The sequence below is a fragment of the Narcine bancroftii genome, chromosome 3, assembly GCF_036971445.1.
Source record: "Narcine bancroftii isolate sNarBan1 chromosome 3, sNarBan1.hap1, whole genome shotgun sequence".
NCBI classification, from domain to species: Eukaryota; Metazoa; Chordata; class Chondrichthyes; order Torpediniformes; family Narcinidae; genus Narcine; species Narcine bancroftii.
The window spans coordinates 61986534-61995966 of NC_091471.1; the positions used below are offsets into that span (position 1 = coordinate 61986534).

General features: G+C 43.5%; 1 non-coding gene across 1 annotated transcript; it reads left to right on the top strand.

Moving 5' to 3' along the window:
* Positions 1 to 8974: 8974 nt before the first annotated feature.
* On the top strand, positions 8975 to 9120 carry LOC138759726 (small nucleolar RNA SNORA66). The gene has a single exon (XR_011355053.1). It is a non-coding gene; the product is annotated as a small nucleolar RNA SNORA66 (small nucleolar RNA).
* The last annotated feature ends 313 nt before the right edge of the window (positions 9121 to 9433 follow it).

The following is a 9433-nucleotide window of genomic DNA, read 5'->3' on the forward strand; positions in this document are numbered from 1 at the left end:
GAAAAGGAATCAAAAGAATAGAAAATTGCTTTTTGGGAAATAATTTATTAACATTTGAACAGTTGAAGTACAAATATGGAATAACTCATGGTACAATGTTTACATATCATCAACTGAAAGCTTATTTAAAGGATAAATTGGGAAACAGACTGAGATTACCAGAAAGAAGCAGCTTTGAATATGTGATTACAGACACAATGATAATTAACAAACATTTACATTAAAATGTTTACATCCCTAACGTCGAAGTACTCGAGATGGCAGAGGTCGACAGCATCGAGTCCACGCTGCTGAAGATCCAGCTGCGCTGGATGGGTCACGTCTCCAGAATGGAGGACCATCGCCTTCCCAAGATCGTGTTATATGGCGAGCTCTCCACTGGCCACCGTGACAGAGGTGCACCAAAGAAAAGGTACAAGGACTGCCTAAAGAAATCTCTTGGTGCCTGCCACATTGACCACCGCCAGTGGGCTGATAACGCCTCAAACCGTGCATCTTGGAGCCTCACAGTTTGGCGGGCAGCAACCTCCTTTGAAGAAGACCGCAGAGCCCACCTCACTGACAAAAGGCAAAGGAGGAAAAACCCAACACCCAACCCCAACCAACCAATTTTCCCCTGCAACCGCTGCAATCGTGTCTGCCTGTCCCGCATCGGACTTGTCAGCCACAAACGAGCCTGCAGCTGACGTGGACTTTTTACCCCCTCCATAAATCTTCGTCCGCGAAGCCAAGCCAAAGAAGAAAGAAAAAAGACATTAAAATGGAAGATAAGGAAAATGATGAAATAAACTAAACAAAAGTGGGAAAAGGATTTAAACATAAAGATAAAAAATGAAGCATGGGAAAAGTTATGTTCTGGAACTATGAAGAATATAAGAAACACAAGGTTATGCATGATACAGTATAATTGGTTACACAGGTTATATATTACGCCTCAAAAGTTAAAAGAATGGGATCCAACATTATCAGATAGATGTTTTCGCTGTAAGAAGGTAATGGGAACAACAGTACATGCAATTTGGGCATGTGAGAAAGTGAAAATGTTTTGGGAAGATCTAAAGGAGTTATTAAATAAAATCACAAAAAATAATATACCAAAAAATCCAGAGATCTTTCTTCTAAGTAACATAAGAAGTAAGGAATTAGGTCTCAAATTGAGTAAAGCACAAAAAAGACATTATGATAGCCTTAGCAGTAGCAAAAAAATGTATAATATCAACTTGGAAAATATCAACTTGAGAATACAGCAATGGCACATGGAAAAGAATAAATGTATTCCATTGGAAAAAATAACATATAGTTTAAAAAATAAAGTCACATTATTTGAACAAATTTGGGAACCATACATGGAACATAACAGAGAGGGCTTGCCTCGGACCTCCACCCCCTAAAATGATAAGAAGACAAAACGACTTGATCCAGTGTATAAAAGTAGATGACCCATTTTTCTTGTTTATTTTTCATTGTGTGATGACATTGTTTAAGGGTTTTATTGTATTGTATATGTTGAATATTTATTGGTTTTGGAGGGGGGTGGGAAGGGGGAAGGGAGGGTAGAGGGGAAAAAAGGGAGAAAATGCCACTGTGTATATTTAAAGAGAAAAAAGTTTGTATATATTTTGGTTGATATGGTTCACAGTGTGAAAAATAAAAAATTATTTTAAAAAAAGAACAGGCTAAAGAGGAGTTCTGGGTTTAGGCGGGAAACCAGGGTTATATATGGGCCCCAGGGGGAGGAGCCAAGATGTGGGACCAGTTGTCAGTACAGCACACTCCTAGTGAATCCCATTTCACTACATTCACCCCTTCCTTCAGAATTAAGGGTCTGTGGCTGAAGAGAACAAGAATCAGAAGCCAGTAATCGACACAGAAAATAAATATTTACAATACTCTTTACAGATTCAGGCGGTCCGGGGGTCTGGAGATCCTGGTGGAGCGCTTTAGCACCAGGGGCCTTGGGCTCCTTGAGTCTCCTGGTCTGCCTGTGATGGAAGAGTAGTGGGCTGGAGCTCCGACTCGATGATAGAGGGAGGGTTCCTCCTAATCCAGGTCCCCTGAGGCCATGAGCAGGAGTGGGGAGAAAAAGCTTAGTAGTACGTGGGGCACCTGAGGCAACGGATCCTCTATTCTGGCGGGTGCCAGGTCCTTGATGGAGATGGTGTCCTCCCAGCCATCTGGGCACTCCACATAAGTGTATGTGGGGTTGGCAAGGAGCAATTTCACCCACGGGGTTGTTCTTGCTTCTCCTCACATGCTTCTTGAAAAGGACCGGACCAGGACTAGTGAGCCAGGCTATGAGTGTAGTCCTCGATACTGACCTTCTGTCAAATGTAAACATGAGCTCATGAGGAGTAGCATTGGTCGTAGTGCAGAGTAATGACCAAATTGAGGAGCTATGCAGCTCATTTGCGGCGGGAGAGACTGAATGTCTGGAGGAGGAGAGTTTTAACCACCTTGTACTTGTCATTAGTTGGTGGCTGATGCAGGAAATTGATCACATAACCTGCAGTCTCCTGGTCGAGGGTGCTCACCACTTAATAGTATGTGGTGACGTCTGCAACTATCTGCCTAATTTGGAACTGTGCCTCAGCTTGTTCAAACCAGACCACTGTCTAAGTTGTCCAAAAGGAAGGCAGTTTGAGGAAGAATGCACTTTGTGAGGCAACGTTGTCCATGCAAGGTTCAAAATTCGTTGGGCCCATCAGGGTCACCAATGTAGTTGAGCTGTGTTGCAGCAAAAGAAGGAGTCTGACTCGAGTGGCATCCAGTTGGAAAACTGTTTACTTGTTCACACATATGTGCGTTTTAAATATTCCTCGCACTCTGCAGGGAGGACACCACTCTGCACACCACAGGGCAGAAATTATGTCACCTTCCGGCCTGCGGTTCGCCCCACAGTCAGACTCCTCACAGTTGCTGACATCAGTGGTTCATCTGCAACTTTCTGAGATGGTTCAACCTGCACTTGGGCGAGTCACCACAATGTGATAAATGGTGTGCATGTACAATAAACATTAAAAGCCATGATGACACCTTGGTCAAGGGTCTGGAGGAGTTATATCGTTCTTGGAGACACATAACCACCTCCACACTAAGAACATTATCAAAGATCGGTGGGATCTTTTATTACAATTTTTTCATGCCAGATGGCCTCCCACTTAATACAGAAAAATAATAAATGAAAACAGTTGAGAAAAATAATTGAAATAGGTTTACATATTTTTCCAAAGATACCATCTGACCTGCCAATAATTTCTGTTTTCATTTCTGTTCCACACCACCGCCACCCCCAGAAGTAAGATTAATACAAAATGATATATCAGTTGCTCTTGTTTAAGCAGCCTTCTTAAGTGGCGAATTCCTGGAGAAACATTAAAAGTCTCAATACATTGTGGCAATATAATTTATTGCCACATTGTAATACTGCCAGCAAAACTAGGACAGACAATGCTGTACAGTGTTGTAAATATGACTGCGTAAGAAGAGTTGTAATTACGCAAGCTTAATTTCCTGAACTTGATTGAGCTGGATTAAAATATTTGGCTGTGTATTTGCCAAGGTCAGACCCGATGGAACAAAAAACCTTGAAGTTGATTAGGAATCAGTTGAGATGAAGAGACCAGCTGCACATGTTTCTTTTCATACAGAACACCACTCAGAAACAAGTGGATCTTTATTTTTTAATCAATGTACATCAACAAATGTGGCTTCCCCTCTACTACCACCAACTCTGGCCCTACCAGCATCTCCTTTATTTCCCACACAACTGTCCTGGTCCCCCCTGCCTCTAGAAGCAACAAGAACAGCATTCCAATTGTTCTCACCAACCACCCCACCTGCCTCTGCATCTAACATATTATCCTCTGCAAATTCTGTCACCTACAACATAATCCCAAGAACGGGTCATTCGAATGTAGGTGATAGGTGAATGTACGATGGAGCTGTGTTCCCAGCAGGCACGACAAGTGCGGTCCACAGCGCAGATGGGCCGGGAGACAGAAACGTGGCACCCAGGTGGAAACGAGGGCCCTGGTGCACGACTCTCCTCCTCTCTCCACCTTCTGCAGGAACCTCCCCCTCTCCCTAACCCTCATTCCTTTCCCTTGTTACCTATACATGTGACCATAGGATATGCTATACTTGTACCTGCACCTTCTTGTTCACCATAATTTGGGCCGCAAACAATCCAAGTGAAGCAACACTTCACTTGTGAATCTGCAAAGGTCATCTACTGCATGTGGTGCTCCTGTGTAGCCTCCTCTATATTGGAGTGACACTGACTTTGTTTCATTGAGCAGCTTTGGTCTGACCAGTGTAATAGTGGGAACCACCCAGTGGCCAACCATTTCAATCCTGCTGCTCCTCTTTCCCAAGTTTGTCCATGCCCTGATGCGCTGCTAAAACCAAGGCCACATGCAAATATACTTCTGCCTGGGCACTCCAATCAGATTGACTTCTCTGGTTTCCATCAGACCCTTCCCCTGTCTCTTTCTTCCCCACCCCCTTTCCTTTCCTTCCAGGGGAATAATTTCTCAGGTTTTTTTTCTGCCCTCCCAACCAGATTCACCTTGCCTGTTTATCCTTCCCCCTCCCTTTTTTTTCATTCAGGCACTGCCTGCTTTTCGCTCTTGAGGAAGTGCTCAGGTCCGAAATGTTGGTTTTAGATACGTGCTTCCTATGAACGCTGCGTGACTTGCCAAGTTTCACCAGCACTTTTGAGTACAATCACAGCGTCTGCAGCCTTGCTTCACTATTGTGGTGGAAGGTATTTGCAGAGACGTCTGGACTGGCCAGTCCCAACCTACCTGACCTTCCCTAACCTCTCCCTGGATTTCCGAATTAAGGATGGCGTGCCCGGACTTACCCTTCTTGCTCCTTTACCTGGAACCTGGCCAAGTAGTCTATCAGTAATGCTCTGGTTTTTTGGTATATTAAATCCGTTTAATTACTCCATTATTTCGACGTGATCACTTTGCGTAACGACATCATTGGTTAGTTGTTTTAAATCTCTGCTGTGGTAGGGATTCGGACACGAGGCATCGAAGGGTGATCATAACTGCTGCTCCGTTGTCTGGATAAGAGGTTTGCATTTCCGCTGCCCATTATTTTACTGCTCTCTTAATTCTTGTGTTTGTGTGATTGTTCAAATGTACACTTTCCTTGTTTTATTTTCTCTCAGTCTGGTTGACAATGAAATGACGGCTCTGATGAACTCCAGCACCCAAAAACGCGCATGCGCGGTGTGCCTCCTCCGGACTGCACAGAACGCATGCGCGGTGTGCCTCCTCCGGACTGCACAGAACGCATGCGCGGTGTGCCTCCTCCGGACTGCACAGAACGCATGCGCGGTGTGCCACCTCACATCACGCATTCACTCCACACGGAGCACGCTAAAAAAGTAAGGGATGGTCCCTCAGCCTCCGTTTGTCCAGTAATATTTACGGACGGTAAGTAAAATTAACACGAAAAGGGCAATATTTTGGGGTTGAGAAGACTGAAGGCTGGAAGGGTTGCGGTGGGGTTTCTTTGTTCGTGGTGGGTGAAGCGGACCGATGTGATGTGCGGGTTCTGATGAGGTTTTCCTGCTCTCTCCCTTCTCCCTCCTGTTCGTTTGGGCGTTGGTCCTGGCGCTCAGTGCCTGGCCGGCTGGGCGAAGATGCCAAAATGGCGACCAGTAACTACTTTGGATTTGCCCACGGTGGTGCTGCGCAGTACAGGTACGTTCTCCCCTCGCGCGTTCCGCCGCGGCCTCTCTTGCTGCCTCCATTCAGAGCTCACGCTTCCCTCCTTGCCTCATTTGAGGGCAGGGGGAGGACCTCCCGCTTCAACGTCGGGACCGGGTCGAGCAACGAGCGCGTGTCATTTCTTTATCTCCTTTCCTTTGGTGATAAAATGGCGACGTGGCGCGCGGTTTCGATGAATGCGGTAGGTATTTTTTAAATTAAAATGCGCTCACTTTTGGAGTCGTATAAACCTGTGGAGTTCGATATTCGTTTTCTTTCTAGGAAAAGCGCACTGATTTATAACGTAAATTCTGCCCTTTGGATGAGGGATGGGACTGGGACCCGAGTCTGAGCACGTGGTGCCATGCAGCAGAACATTGGACACAATTTGACGAATGGTAAGTAAAGTTAACAATTCTAAAATGTAGAGAAATTTCGTGGGTTGATCAGACTGGAAGTGCTGAATAAAGAATTGTTTTCGCGCTGTGATGTGTGTGTTCCAATGATGCTCCCCTCCTCTCTCTCTCTCTCTCTCAGTCTTGGGCGCTTGTGGGGCTCAGAGCCTGGCCGGCTGGGCGAAGATGCCAGAATGGCGACCAGTAAGTACTTTGGATTTGCCCACGGTGGTGCTCCTCAGTACAGGTACGTTCTCCCCTCACGCGTTCCGCCGCAGCCCCTCTTCCCTCCCTTCAAAGCTCACGCTTCCCTCCCCACCCTCCTTTCACCCGCTAGTCTCTTGTTAATCGTGCAGGGACAGACCTAAACACGACGATGAGTAAACTGTTTTGCTTATTACGGACGTTGTTTCTTTTTAAACTAAAACATCTTTTCCATAGTCAAAATGACATGCACGGTTTCGAACAATGCGGTTGCCTTCTCCAAATTATTCACTTTGATTAAAATGCTCATTTTGTTGGAGTCTTATCAACCTGTCAAGATTTTTTAAAGAAAATTCGCCGTGATGACCCACTCCGTTGTATGAGGAACTTGTATCAAACACGTGCGACTAGGACCCCTGGGGCACTGAGAATGTAACGGCAGAGAATCAGTTTTCATTATCATTGGCTTTAAGAAAAATAACAAACCTGTCTACTACATACACTTTACAGTTAGCTGTTTTAGTTAGACATTTAATGGCTCAAATTTAATGTCGTATTTCGAGCTCCCATTTTGAATTTTAAAGTTTTAACAAGATTTAGTATTAATGTAACAACTGAAAAACCTCACAAAGATAAGCGTATACAGAGCCGTTGTCATACCCACACTCCTGTTCGGCTCCGAATCATGGATCCTCTACCGGCACCACCTACGGCTCCTAGAACGCTTCCACCAGCGTTGTCTCCGCTCCATCCTCAACATCCATTGGAGCGCTTACACCCCTAACGTCGAAGTACTCGAGATGGCAGAGGTCGACAGCATCGAGTCCACGCTGCTGAAGATCCAGCTGCGCTGGATGGGTCACGTCTCTAGAATGGAGGACCATCGCCTTCCCAAGATCGTGTTATATGGCGAGCTCTTCACTGGCCACCGTGACAGAGGTGCACCAAAGAAAAGGTACAAGGACTGCCTAAAGAAATCTCTTGGTGCCTGCCACATTGACCACCGCCAGTGGGCTGATAACGCCTCAAACCGTGCATCTTGGCGCCTCACAGTTTGGCGGGCAGCAACCTCCTTTGAAGAAGACCGCAGAGCCCACCTCACTGACAAAAGGCAAAGGAGGAAAAACCCAACACCCAACCCCAACCAACCAATTTTCCCTTGCAACCGCTGCAATCGTGTCTGCCTGTCCCGCATCGGACTTGTCAGCCACAAACGAGCCTGCAGCTGACGTGGATTTTTTACCCCCTCCATAAATCTTCGTCCGCGAAGCCAAGCCAAAGAAAAAAGAACATGGTGCAGTTTGATATTGTCACGCATTTTGCTCATACCTTGCCTGAAGTCTCTGGTCCAAAACGTTGCTTATGTATCTGCCTCCTATAGTAGTTGTGGGACCTGCTTTTGTGAGTAATGATTTTTCCACTCTCCTGAAGTCAATGCCCAATCAGACTTTGCTTTTCCTATTGCAATGTCAGATTTGTGTACCACATTTTTTTTTTAAACTTTGTTAGAACCATTCTCTTTTATAGTTTCACATTATTGTTATTCCTGAAGTTATTTTGAAACTGGTGAGCTTTCATTTGACATAAATGAAACAGTACAACTTCTAAAGTTGCTTTTGCAGTTGTCTCACTGGTCGAAACCCAAACTGTTCTCAATTTAAAAGTAATTGCATATTTAAACATGCAAAATTTTGCCGGAGTACTCATACTTGAGTGCATTACTTTTATGTTGAATATACATTTCCTTATATTTTACTCAATTTTGGAATACTTTACAGATGTTGATTTAAGTATGTTTTTGAGTAGCTCCTGCTATTGTAAAACATGAAAACCATGTGTCGAGAGCTTTGTATATGACAGGGAAATTAGCAGAATTTTTAGACTTGCAGCATGGTAACAGCCCTTTTGGCCCATGGGTCTGTGCCAGCCAAATATAACCAATTGACCAACAACCCCAACTTTTAAAGTCAGAGTACCTGGAAGAACCCCACCACAGAACTGGGAGAATGTAGAAACTCCTTACAGTGCCAGATTTGAGCCCAGGTCTCTGGCTGGCTGTGCTGCCTTATTTTTCTTTTGAGCAGGTGATTACAAAATGGATGAAAGACAACCAGATTCTTTCAGATTTCTGAAAGCCCCTCAAATTGCCACATGATTCACTGAATTGAAGTTACAGAGAGGCATTTTTATGGTTGAGGATTGGCTGCCTGAAAGCAAAAGTTAGGGATAAAGCAACTATTTTGAATTGCCAAGCTATAATGAGTATTTTATGAAGTGCTGCTAATGCCTTATTTATATTCTTCAACCTTTTATGGTCTGGATAAACAAAACCAAGTTGTTGTTGTCATGGTCATATTTTCAAAATCAGGCATATTTACATCTAATTAAAGTGACAGAAAGGGTCATTTATTGTGGAATGAGTAGCATTAGCAAATTTAGTGATTCGAGGTCTTGTTTGGATATCTGAAGTGTGATTGTCATATTTAACTGTTCTGCTGTAAATATAAAATTTGTTATGATATCTCCTTAAAATATTGGCTTCAACAATAGCATTTTGTATTTGGGCAAATATAAAATTATTTAATTGCCCTCTTGTTTAATTTTTATTACAAATCTACTTTTGTATTCTAAAAGTACAAAGCAGGTTCCCATTGGCAAACTAGATCACTTGCCCAGCATAATGTTGCTGGAGCGAGGGGAACACGTTTGCAATATTAAATTGTAACTGTGGTTACAGGCAGAATTCCAGCTAGCTGATTCACTTTATTTTGGCTAGCAGCTCTGTATCACGTACAAGAAAATAATGCACTAACAGCTTCTTTTTTTTATTGCTTAATGGTTCTAAAGGTTCTTAAATTTAACAAACAATCCTTTTGAGATTGTAAGCTTCTTCAGCATTTTTAACATAAATGCCATTTAAATCTTTTCAATATTTTTATTGACATTGAAATTTCACATCAAAGAAATAGTGCATAAGGATATGTTAAATACAAAAGATACATTACACTTGAATTATATTTCATCCAAGGTGCCCCACATTTTCAATTAAATTATATTAATATTTTTTTAAAATCTAAACCCACTACCAAGAAAGAAGCTATTTGGCCAAAA